The 12,645-nt window shown below is 39.4% G+C and overlaps 1 protein-coding gene across 5 annotated transcripts in view; it reads left to right on the top strand.

Moving 5' to 3' along the window:
- The window catches only part of LRRC3B (leucine rich repeat containing 3B), a 103,876-nt gene that overhangs the window by 76,768 nt on the left and 14,463 nt on the right, over positions 1–12,645 (top strand). For all 5 annotated transcript variants that reach the window (XR_014173637.1, XM_081933732.1, XM_081933731.1 and 2 more), the window contains exon 2: positions 11,520–11,672. The gene's annotated coding sequence lies outside the window, so the exon portion shown is untranslated. The remainder of the gene's footprint in view (positions 1–11,519; positions 11,673–12,645) is intronic.

Raw genomic sequence — 12,645 nt, 5'->3', positions numbered from 1 at the left:
TAAAATTGGAATGTAGACAAAAAATAAGTAGTTTGGTTTCTCTTTAATATTTAAAATATACATAAATCCTTATACTCTGGTCAGATTTTGTGTTATCATTCATTGCTGAAATTTTGTAAATGGTAAAATGGTTTTCATTTGTAAAGTTCCTGATTTATTCTCTATATATCTAAACATATTACAAGAGCAATCTGCATTAATTAGGAATATAACAGCTCTTTTGCAAGTTAAAATGGTAGGCAAAGGTTTAGTTTATTACCTATTTTCACATGTACGGTAAGTGTTAGTAGCCATTCCACTCTATTTTCGATCTCTGACAATCTTACAAAACCTATTCAATTTTAATTGTTTTAAGCATTTTAATTTGGGTATATTGGATATTCAGTGGCTGTCCAGTACACCCAATAGAAGCATATTTTTGAAATTTAGCCATGAAGAATGATCTATCATAACATTTAAAGAAAAACACTTTTAAACTTGTTAAACAGTACTCAATTATTTCTAACTCTGATCTGGCCTACAGTACTTGCTTTCCTGGTGCCAGACCTGCAATCATATTCCTTTTAGGATCTTTGGCCTGCCACTCTCTCTCTTTCTTTACTATGCTGTTTCATAAGTGGGGAATTGGGAGGGGATAGCAGTATTTTGTTTTCAAAATAAAAAATTCCTTTCTAGAAATCAAGGTCATTCTTGTCTTTGCACCTCTGCATCCGACCGAAATTAGATGGGTGGAAATGTCAACGTGGCAGAGGAAGATTGGACCATGTGATGGACTTGTGGGTGTGGGGACAAGTTCATGAACTTTTAACTGGGTGGAAACCCAGGAAGCCTTCAGATTTGGGTTTCCACAGATGTGCCAACATGTCTGTCTTATTAAATTGGAACTTTGATGAAAGTTATGTCTTGAACTCTGATTTAATTCTGGCTGACACCTGGATTTTGATGTTTATTTCATTTCATTTTTTATCCTGCTGCAGTCAGAATTTACTCGGCTGATTGCATCAGTGACGTGCAGTCAGGTGAGGCAAGTGAGGCACAGCCGCACCTCTCATCATGGAAAAAAAAACATATGAGAGCTTGCTGTGAGGTTTTAGCGCGCTCAGCCTCTCAGGCGACAGCTGAGGCAAGACTGAGCTAGCTGCTGATGACTCTGCTTAACTGTTAAAAAAAGGCTCAAAAAAGCATCCCGGCCAGACGAGAGGGACTGCAGAGAGGGTCTCCTCGAGTCTAGGACAGCGAGTCATTCAATGGGAAAGTTGCCTCTTGGAAGGAATAACCCAGCTTGGCTCCCGCTTCGTCTCTCCTGCCTCTTCGCTTCTCCGTTCAGTCGTTGGGCGGCAGATCGAAAGCGGGAGCCAAGCCGGGTTATTCCTTCCAAGAGGCAACTTTCCCATTGAATGACTCGCTGTCCTAGACTCGAGGAGACCCTCTCTGCAGTCCCTCTCGTCTGGCCGGGATGCCAGCGAGAGTGTTGGACTGGAGGAAGGAGGGATACATTCTCTCTCTCTCTCTCTCAAGTGGCAAATCCGAGCAGCCGCTGCTGGGAGCCCATCACACATGTTCAGGCAGGGGGGGGGGTTCTGAAGGCGTGCAAGAAAGCCCCCCCCCATTGCCCAAATGTATGTGACGGGCTCCCAGCAGCGGCTACTCGGATTTGCCATTTGTGTGTGTGTGTGAGAGAGAGAGAGAGAGAGTCTAGGACAGCGAGTCATTCAATGGGAAAGTTGCCTCTTGGAAGGAATAACCCGGCTTGGCTCCCGCTTTCGATCTGCCGCCCAATGACTGAACGGAGAAGCGAAGAGGCAGGAGAGACGAGGCAGGAAAGACGAAGTGGGAGCCAAGCCGGGTCATTCCTTCCAAGAGGCAATTTTCCCATCGAATGACTCGCTGCTCTAGACTGTGGAGACCCTCTCTGCATTCCCTCTCGTCTGGCCAGACTAGAGGGACTGCAGAGAGGGTCGCCTCGAGTCTAGGGCAGTGAGTCATTCGATGGGAAAGTTCCCCCTTCCTCCGCCCAGCCCTCCTTTGCTTAGGCTTCTTTGTCAAGAAGCGGCTTTTGGGGCTAATGGGAGAGGGAGAGAGAGAGAGAGAGAATCCCGTCACATAGTTCGGGCAATGAGGGGGGGGCTTTCTTGCACGCCTTCAGAAAGCTTCTGAAGGCGTGCAAGAAAGCCCCCCCACATTGCCCGAACGTATGTGACGGGATTCACTCTCTCTCTCTCTCTCTCTCTCTCACACACACACACACACACACACAAACACAAAAATGGCAAATCCGAGTAGCTGCTGCTGGGAGCCCATCACATACATTTGGGCAATGGGGGGGGGGGCTTTCTTGCATACCTTCAGAAGCTTTCTGAAGGCGTGCAAGAAAGCCCCCCCCATTGCCCAAATGTATGTGACGGGATTCTCTCTCTCTCTCTCTCTCTCTCTCCCATTCACTCTCTCTCTCTCTTCACTCTCCTCTCCCATTAGCCCCAAAAGCCGCTTCTTGACAAAGAAGCCTAAGCAAAGGAGGGCTGGGCGGAGGAAGAGGGAACTTTCCCATTGAATGACTCACTGCCCTAGACTCGAGGCGACACTCTCTGCAGTCCCTCTAGTCTGGCCCCCCATTGCCCGAATGTAAGTGACGGGCTCCCAACAGTGGCTGCTCGATTTGCCATTTGTGTGTGTGTGAGAGAGAGAGAGAGTGAGTGTATCCCTCCTTCCTTCGCTGGCGAGAGTGAGGGACTGCAGAGAGGGTCACCAAACCAATTTCGAAATCATTCTTTATTCCAAATGCGCTCAAAAAGCATCCGCGATCGGTGGAAAAGAGCACTAGGTAGCTGGAACGCAAACACGCATCTACCCAACTGTCTTTTCCAGCTTTTCATGCACATTTGGAATAAAGAATGATTTCAAAATTGGTTTGGCGGGGCGGGCGGAGTTGCGGTTCTCAGTGGAAGCTGCGGGCAGCCGAGGCTCCGACAAGAGCGAGGTGCGCACGGCAGGGGCGGAAGGTAGCCTGCAGCTACCCCCTCCTCTCCTTCCTGTCGCTCTCGGCTGGAGCCAACCTCGCCGGCCCTTCCAGAGCCGGAGCGGGATGGAGCGAAGAAAAAGGGGCGGAAGCGCAAACAAGAGCTCGGGGCGACAAAGCGGACTTTTCCTTGTTGCATGCAAAACGCCGCTTTGGTGGGAAACCGCTCGCCATTCTTGCGCGCCTCTCCAGCCACCGCCTTGGAAGTGAGTCGCGCGGACGGAACTTTGGGGCTGAGGAGAGAGGCAGGGACGGAGGGAGTGGGGGTAGAGGAGCCGGCCCCCTCACTCCCCCAGGCAATGGGGAAAGCTTTCCCGGAATGGGGGGGGGTATCGCGGGAAATAAAAAGGGCGCGCGCTGGGGGGGACGAAGGAGGCTTTGGCTCGCCTTAGAGGTGGGCGGGAAAGCAACGAAAGGGGCAGCGAGGGCGGGTGGTGGCTGCAGGCGGCAAGGCTTGAGCGGGGTGAAAGCGCAGCCCCTTACGTTGCTTTCCCATTCACCCCGCTCAAGCCTTGCCCGAGGGAGCTGGGGATCGGGCTTTGGGTTGGTGGGAGACCTTGAAGGAGTGAGGGGGGGAAGGGACTGGCGCCGGTGGAGGAAGCAATGCTACGCGGATCAGTGCACTCCGCGGTCCTCTTAATGTTCACTCAGGAAGGCGGAGAATGGGACCACATGTGCTGCACACGTGGTCCCATTCCCCACCTTCCTGATGACGTCACCAACCTCCCCAGCCATAACCCTCACCGCACGTCACTGGATTGCATGGTACCAGCAGAATTAAAACATCAGCTATAGAGATTAAAATAATGAAAATGAAAAACAAAATCAAATCTCTCAAATCCAAATAAGTCAAATTATGGTCATGCTTCACTGGGGAACATCTTAGGCTTCAGCATCTTTCTGAAAATAATCAGGGAAAGTACCAATCTGAATTCCACCAGAAGACTTCCAAAGAACTAACTCTTTTCCTGAAAAGGAGCTCTTTCTTGGCTCAGCACTTTTATTTTTCAAAAGTAGGAGACTAAGAATAATTTATCCTGAGATGACCCAATAACTTAGGCCAGTGATGGCTAACCTTTTTGTCGTCGCATACCAATAGCACCTCCTAACCAACCTGAAAGCCAAAACAGGGTGCAGGGGTCCGTGCACCCCCCTGCACCACGTTTTGGGTCTGGAAGACATTCTGCACCAACCTGGTGAGTTCCCCCCCCCATGCATGCACCCCCCAGCTGGCCAGTAGGAGGCATGCACAGTGGATCTGGGCTGGGGCAACAGCTGGTGTACCCACATAGAGGGCTCTGCAGATCACTGTGGCACACGTGCCATAGGTTCACCATCACGGGCTTAGGCCAATTTTGACTAGAATAACAACTGCTATTATAGTTAACATTTTGCTCTACAGCTTTTCTATCTATGAAGGAGGATCAGGAAGTGAAGATTTAGTAGCAGTATGATTTATCACTATAATCTCTGGGTGTTTCATTGTAAAATGTTATTAATACTGGAATTCTCCTTGAATATCTAGTTCTTTGTTATGGAAAATGGATTTTTAGAAAGTTAAAAACTGGAATTATCACTGTAACAACAACTAGGAAATTGTTTATATTGCACGCTAGTCCGATAGAAAAATACAATATTTATAGCTCATGGTTGGAGTCCTTGGTAATCTCTGTTTGCTTGTAGACATTTCATTATCCAACTATGTAACATCATCTATACAAGTAATTGTGGACTTTGTTTCCTGTTTATGTACTGTAACTTTTCCTGCCAATGTTGGGGGGGGGGGAATTGATGGTTCTTGGTAATTCCTTGATTAAGGTATATATATTTCCGGCTTGATTGTTTCTCTGATGTTAATCCTTGCTTATCTGGTATTTGATTGCTGGAGAGATATGTTCTGATTTTTTTGTTTCCTTCTTAGTTTTTTATTGCCTTTTGAGTATGTGTAAATACGGTTTGTCTCTATATGTCTATTGACATGGTTCATATATCTAAACAACAGACATTTGTTGGAAAAACCAAGAAGAAAACAACAATCTTACAAGGGCAAGCTCCTGTATATAAACAAGAGGCAGACCCTACACTCTTTAGCAATGTTGATGTTACCTAATCAGGTAATGAAACATCTCAAACAAACTCAGATTGCACAAAAGACTCAATTGTAGTAAAAAAAAATCCTCATGAAGGGGATATATAGTATAATTTGACTGGAAGAATCACCCTATTACTGTATCTTTATTAATTTGCTCAAGGACCTTTTATAGCTCTAATTATTTTTTTCTCATAAACATATTCCAGCAGTGAAAGCTGTAGTTCACTGTTGGCTTTCTATGTGATTAAATGCATTTGAAACAAATGATCATTCAGTTGTGCACAATAAGTAACTTCAATTTTGTTTCTTCCAACATAGTCTATATTTTTTGAAAAGCAGATTAATAATAGATTAGCTTACACTACAAAGAGCAATCGGAGAGCAATATGTCTTCCTTTTATAATGTGTAGTTAATATGCAGAGCTATATGAGCCAATAAGGTGATGATCCCATGTTTTTGGTCCTCTCTTACAACAATGTTTCTCAGTATTGGCAGCTTTAAAATTGGACTTCCACAGTCACATATCTTAAAGTTGCTGAGATTGAGAAATACTGAGCTTGACAAATACATTTTACAAATGTTCATGCATAATCCAACTATCTCTTTTGGTCACTTCTTCTTTCCAGTTCAAATTTGTAAGCAATCCAGTCACTGAGTGAATGGATGGCCATGAAAATTGCCTAAATAAATAAATAATACATTCCTCAGTTTGGAGAGACAGAAAATCAAGCACTGATTATGCCTCATTCTCATTCCTAAGTGTGGTAGAGAAAATAAATGTAGCAAATAAAATGGAAGCTGCACCTTTCCTGCTTTTAAACCTTTCTGATGCAGAGACAAACCCCTCTGCAATCCCATTTAAACAAAAGACTAGAAGCCTCCTTACCAGCTCCCAAGTCCAGCCCTTACAAGGGATTTGTAATCTAGAGAAAATTTCCATCTCAATCAGCCTTATTATTTTCAACATTCCAACTCTTTAACATTGGACTTCCCAGCTTTGGTACATTCCTGAAAGGCTCACTTTGCCAATTGTACAAATAATAGCCAGCAAATCAGATTCCTAAGATTTCTCACCTACTGATGTAGGCCTCAACATCAGTTAAAAATACCTTGCTTTTCCATTTTTAGGGATCCCTATTCTTATAAAGCAAGTATCCAATGACTGTTACAATTAACATGGTTTCTTTGCCTCAGTATGGTAGATTGGGGAAGTTCCAGCCAAAGCATGGAAAAACAAATCTTCCTCTAACTACAAGAAGCATGTTTTGTGTAAAGAGGGAACTCTGACAATCTTGAAACCAAACCCTCTTTTGCAACTCTGATTGGCTTTTTCCAAAGACTATAATTTCTTAATTTGAATGTATAGTAAACCTAATGAAGACATTTTGAAGCATATATTTCTTTCCCAGTGGGTTATATGCAAATGAAAAACATTTACTTTGATATTTCAGCCTAATATCTCATTTTTCCCCCAGTAATTGAACCAATAAGTTAAAAAAGATACAATCTTGCCCAGTATATAGAATTCCTGCTAGGAAATGCAACTTTCCTTTTCCCATTATCAGTTTCATTACATAGTTGAATCACTGGTTTTCTGAATATACTGGGAAATTGCCTTTGTTAACTATGATTATAATAACCCAATTTTTACCATTTTATTCATCATTTTAGCCATTGTCTATCCACTGCAGAATGAAGGCTTCTTCCGCAAGTTTGCGACCAATATGGTTCTCAGATTTCTTTTGCCAACTGGGACCACAATACTTGCTGATGCCATCAATCCATCTCTTTCTTTCATGGATGCTTTTTATCAAGTGGGGTCTATTTTATGGCTGTCTTAGTCCACCTGCCATCAGATGATCTTGTTATGTGATCAGCCCATTTCCATTTCAATTATTTTACTCTCAATGATATTGTATACTTTCATTTGCTCTCTAATCCATGTGAGGCTTTACTATCTTGTCTTGTAATGCCGAACATATGTCTTTTCATGCTCTTTGTGCCATTCATATTTTTTGTATTGATTGTGAGATTAATGTCCATGTTTTACCAACTTATTTTAGAACAGGTAGCACATACTGATTGAAAACTTTTGTCTTCAGGCACAGGGGGTGGGGATTGTTCATGAAAATTATGCTCAGTATGCAAAATGCCTGCCAACCTACTAGAGCTATTTATTTTCATGATTTTTATTTTTATTATACCTTATGGTTTCCAGCCAGAAGTTTTTCAGACATGCTGGATTTGATAACCAGCCAACATGATCAGCGCTAGCTGAAGGAATTACAGATAAGATGTAAAATAGCTAGACAGAGCCATATTGAGCAGGCTGCATGGTAGCATGTATTTTCCATAGTTCCTTATATAATAAACCAAGTTGCAAAACAGACCTCTTAATTCTCTGCACTGTGTAATTTACTTGTTGAAATGATGAATGGAATTTTGTAGTAATTATGTGCTTCTTAAGTTACAACTTGAAATAAATAGCAGTGCTTGATGCAGTAGCCATGATTTCATATATGGAAAACCAAATGTGTTATTAATGCTGAAAAAAGACAAAAGTGTTCCGTTTGTCCAAGGTATCAGTGGTTTATTTTGCCTTTATTGTACTATACATCAAGGGTGATGAGGTGAACTTGCCCCAAACACATCTGCAGATTTTCTCTGAAATCTCTACTTTCTTTGATACTCTTTGATACCGATTCTGGAATACCCGATTCTTTCTGGGTAGATGGTTTTGAACAGAATACTTTCCTTATGTGGAATTGGCAAGATCTCCACTCTTTCCCAACAAATAAGCTTTTAAAAGAATGACATTGGTTTCCTATTTTTACACTGACTTACCAAGTCAAGGTGGATTTGGAGTGTGTGACAGTAATAATGTGCTGAACATTTGAGTGATAATTGAAAATAATATTTAATAAGCGAATAAATGAAAAAAGATAGAGGAGGGCTGGTTACATCAAATTATAAGAGACTGAAAGTCGGTCTTGAAGCTCCAAACAAAGAGTTAGATGGTAAGAGTTTACCTTACTTTATCTTATTATTCCCAGGCATTACTTTTCAGACACAGACCTGCATCCTAGGCCTAATAAAGAAAGTTTCATTACTGAGTTTGTTTCTATGAGGATTATCAACCAAGGTGCAAACAAATTTCTGCTTTGTCTCTCTGAATCCTAATTTTACCTCTTATTGGAAGATACGTGTGTGTGTTATGCTTACCTTTACATTGAGACTAAACTGACTTCCTTTTAACTGATCAGTTTTTCAGAAGTTTAGGAATCTTGTTCTAAAGCGATAAGTTAGTACTTATAACAGAAAACCTGTAGGAAACATTGCACAGCATGTATGACCTGTTTATATTCATAAACTGCAATAGTGTTTAATATAGCTCCCGGCATAGACCATCTGCCACAATGATAATTTGGCTCTAGGTGTGCGCAACAGTAATATGATGTCATCTTCTTGCAAAGCCAAGTTTCAGTGCACTTCTTTTTGCCACAAAGCTTATTTTTCTCATGTTGTCGCCATTGGAGGGATACACAATCTCTCCTAAACTCAAATTAGCAACTCTTCAAATGAAGTTGTACAATACCTTCAAAAGGTAGATAATAGAATAGCATCCTTTTACGGAATTAGTGGCTAGGATAGTGTATTCAGTTCATGTCAGTTGCACTGTTGCCAGACTTCTATCATTGTGGTTGGTTTGGGGGATTATGGAATCTCAGCTGTTCTGTTCTCTTGCCAATTTCCAAGCAGAAATCAGAACACTCATTTCTTCCATTAGATCTTCCGTTATATTAAACACTGTAGTTTCTCATCCATAGTCAACTTGAAAGTTCCTGTAGTTCAACTGAGGTTTACATCAGATTTCTGGAAATTTAATCACATAATTCACAGAGGCTCTGCCCTCTTTTTGATCTGGTATGGCCACTCTATCAATTTGCAAATTGATTCTCCCCCTGTATGTATGTATGTGTATGTATGTCTATCAGCATTCTTTTCTAAATGTGAAGAATATCCCTGAGATGGAACATATATTTAAAAATTAAATGACAAGATTGTGGGCCTTCATTCTCTTGAAATCACTATCATTTTTACCTCAGCAAAGCCCACCTTGAGTATTTGCTTCTATTAGTGTAATTGAGATCTGCGTGCTATTTTTTACAGTTCTCTTTTCTTAAAATTTATTTTACTTCTGAAATTTTACAGTTTGCTTTGTATGTATATTTGTCCACACAGGAGGGATAAAAGCTCAAAGTGGCTGTTGTTATAATACCCCCATTCCATACCAAAAATTCCCCTAATTGGATCTATGCCACCAGGGTAATTATAACTAACTTACATTTTTAGAGATTAAATTAAGTAGAAGTATTCCTGTTTTGTATTCTTGAATAATTTATTATTTTATATTACTACAACTTTCCTAGTCTGAACTCCTCCATATCCCCATGCTTCCAGCTAGCACACTATTTGGGTACCTTGGAAGTCAAAATCCAGCTCATGACAAGAGCAGCCAGATTATATAAACTGTATACAGGTAGTCCTTGACTTACAACTACAATGGAGCCCAAAAATTCTATTGCCGAGTGAGATATTTGTTAAGTGAATTTTGCTCCATTTTACAATCTTATTGCCATATTCGTTAAGTGAGTCATAGCAGTTATTAAGTTAGGAACATGGTTGTTAAGTGAATCTGGCTTCATCATTGACTTTGCTTCTCAGAAGGTCACAAAAGGTGATCACATCACCCGGGGACACTCCAGCTCATAAATATTAACCAGTTGCCAACCATCCACATTTTGTTCATGTGACTGACCATGGGGATGCTGCAATGGACTTAAGTGTGGAAAATGGTGATAAATCAATTTTTAAGTGACATTGTAACTTTGAGCAGTCACTAAGTGAACTGTTGTAAGCCGAGGATTGCCTGTGATAGAATCTAAACAAATTTTTCACAATTACTTTTTTCCCATTAATGTAAATGGAGTGTGTGAAATTCTCTGTCTAATTTATTTTCTGTATTTATTTATTATTTTTCTTCTCCCAATAGGCTTGCTGTTATTTTGGTCCCTCTGGTTTATTTATTTGTTTATGCATACATACATTACATACATTACATACTCTACATACCTACATTTTGAAAGCATTTAATATTGTACTTGAAAGATAACCACCTATACTTTTTTCAATTATTTAATTATGGAAAATATATCTGGTAAGCGTTCCTTGTTTTTATTTCATTTTATATCATTTTCACTCCTTGGATTCGATTTCTTTTAAAAGCAAAATCTGCTCTGTTGGTTATATATTATTTAGATTCTCGATGCCTCATAAAAAGAATGAAATATTTAAATCTGCTTCAAATATTCTTATTATTTCATAATTCTAAATATACATTTAACAATTATGTAATAGTTGTAGAATAATAATAGTCAATTGTACCTAATAAATTTTGGGGGGAATGGGAGAAATAATGCTGGATGTTTATCATGCGCACACACATAGACACAGACACACACAAGTAAAAACTGAACTCTGCAGGGATTTTGTAGAGGAAAACATCTAATTCTTTCTTTTGTATTTGGATTTTGTGCCTTATCCCACTGATTTCTTTCTATGTTGTTTCTAACTGGGTTATTAATAAATATATTTCTATAGAATTTTGTCAGGATTTAATTCTGGTCTGAAAGCCTGAAGAAACAGCCCAGTTTTCAGAGCATTACAGAAAGCTAACAGGCCTTTTACAAATAGAAAATCTGAAAACTTCTTAGTTGAATTTAAGTTTAATTTTTAAAAAATAATCTTATGTTTCTTTAAATGTATATCATATGGCAGAAGTGGGGTATGAGAAATAAGAAATTATTTTAATGCTAGAGTAGGGAGAAATTATGGTTTTGTTTGTGTAAAATTTCATTGGTAGGAGTGGGATTCACAAGGATTTTCTTTAGAGATGTGTTTGTAAAAATGAAGTAATTTGGCTGAGAAAATATGCAGAAAAGAAATACAGAAAATTCTAATTCTTTGATGTATTCTAATTGTCATCTGGATTTATGCAGCCCAAATCCCCACACTCTTACCAGCTCTTTCCCCCTCTCTCCATCCCCCTCACCTATATCAACATTATATAAAACACATCTTTAGTTCTTTAAGCTTTGCTACCTTTTAATTTCTTGTTCTCAAAAGTAATTACAGCATCAAACTTTATGTTTCTCTTAGAATTCAACTAGAAGTTCCCTTTCCTCTGATATTGCTATCAAAATAACCCTGTATGTTCCAATAATCAAAATATGTGTGTTTACTTATTTCCTATGGATTATAGATTTATTTATTTATTTAGATTTAGATAGGATTTTTCCAATGTTTGCTCAACCTCATAAAACAATTATTTTGTTTCTCTTTTCTTTAAGATCTGCTGGCCGTAAGATATGAGATGGCACCATGTGATTCACTCAGCAAGATCTCTTTCTACCTCTTTGACAGAAAAAAGGAGCAAATTAAGAAGCTTTCTTCCAAACCCCAAGGCACTTCATCAAAGTAACTGAACTACAATAAGTTGACAGGTTCTTGGATCTTATCTTACTCTATATTGTGTTTTTTTTAATGATATAGAGAGGCTAATTGCTATTTTCTCAATGCTCAGATCCTAGGTCAGAGATAGTATTCTCTTGATATGATAATAATTAACTCAAATTCTAAGATTATATTGCTGTATATTTTATTTATTCATCCCATTTGTGGATATTACAGTTATGCTAAAATATACTTGGAGCAGTTTTCATATTAAAAGGGGTTCAGAACTATTTTCTCTTTAACATCTCTGTTGCCTCCATTTACATTTTTTTTTGTTGGGAAACATTTCTCACTGTTCTTGGGTACCATAAGAGATGAATACTTTCTGCCTTAATTTATTTATAGAATTTATTTGCCGCCCATCTTGCACCCAACAACTCTAGTATCCAAGCGGCCTTTACTCATTTGTCTTAAAAAATAGTAAGATAACCATCATGTATCAATAATGAAAAACCTATTCATTATCAGTGGTAAACATCACCTACCCATTTGCCCAACTGCTAAGATGGTTTTCTCCAGATTACATCTGAAAATAAAAGAGTGGATATTTTACTCACTACTAGTCCTAGTATTATTTTACTTACATGTTAAAATGAACTTCATTTATATTTAAATAGTTTGAAAAAATGCAAACTTAGCTTGTTGGTAAAAGTATGTGTGTTTGTGATACATATGATTGAAAAGATGGAGGTACTTCATAATGAAGAAATTAAAGATACTGTATTGCAACATTTCACAATCTGTCTTTAGGTTTTGTTCAAGTTATTGCAACCCTCTCCCCTTTCAATGGATTGAGTTCCTTGGGAAAAAAATAGGTGTTTTTTTTAAGTCATTAGATTTTATTTTACATACATAGAAAGCACTGATAATTTTTTTAGAGTTTTTATAGCAAAATTCTTTACAAGCAGATGAATACACTCAGTCTTCACTAGATTGGAACTCCAGTACACCTCCCATAATTTC

This window comes from Natrix helvetica (assembly GCF_964273705.1).
Source record: "Natrix helvetica genome assembly, chromosome: Z".
Lineage (NCBI taxonomy): Eukaryota > Metazoa > Chordata > Lepidosauria > Squamata > Natricidae > Natrix > Natrix helvetica.
The sequence above is the reverse complement of the archived record's forward strand: the minus strand, read 5'-3'. Positions and strand labels throughout refer to the sequence as shown.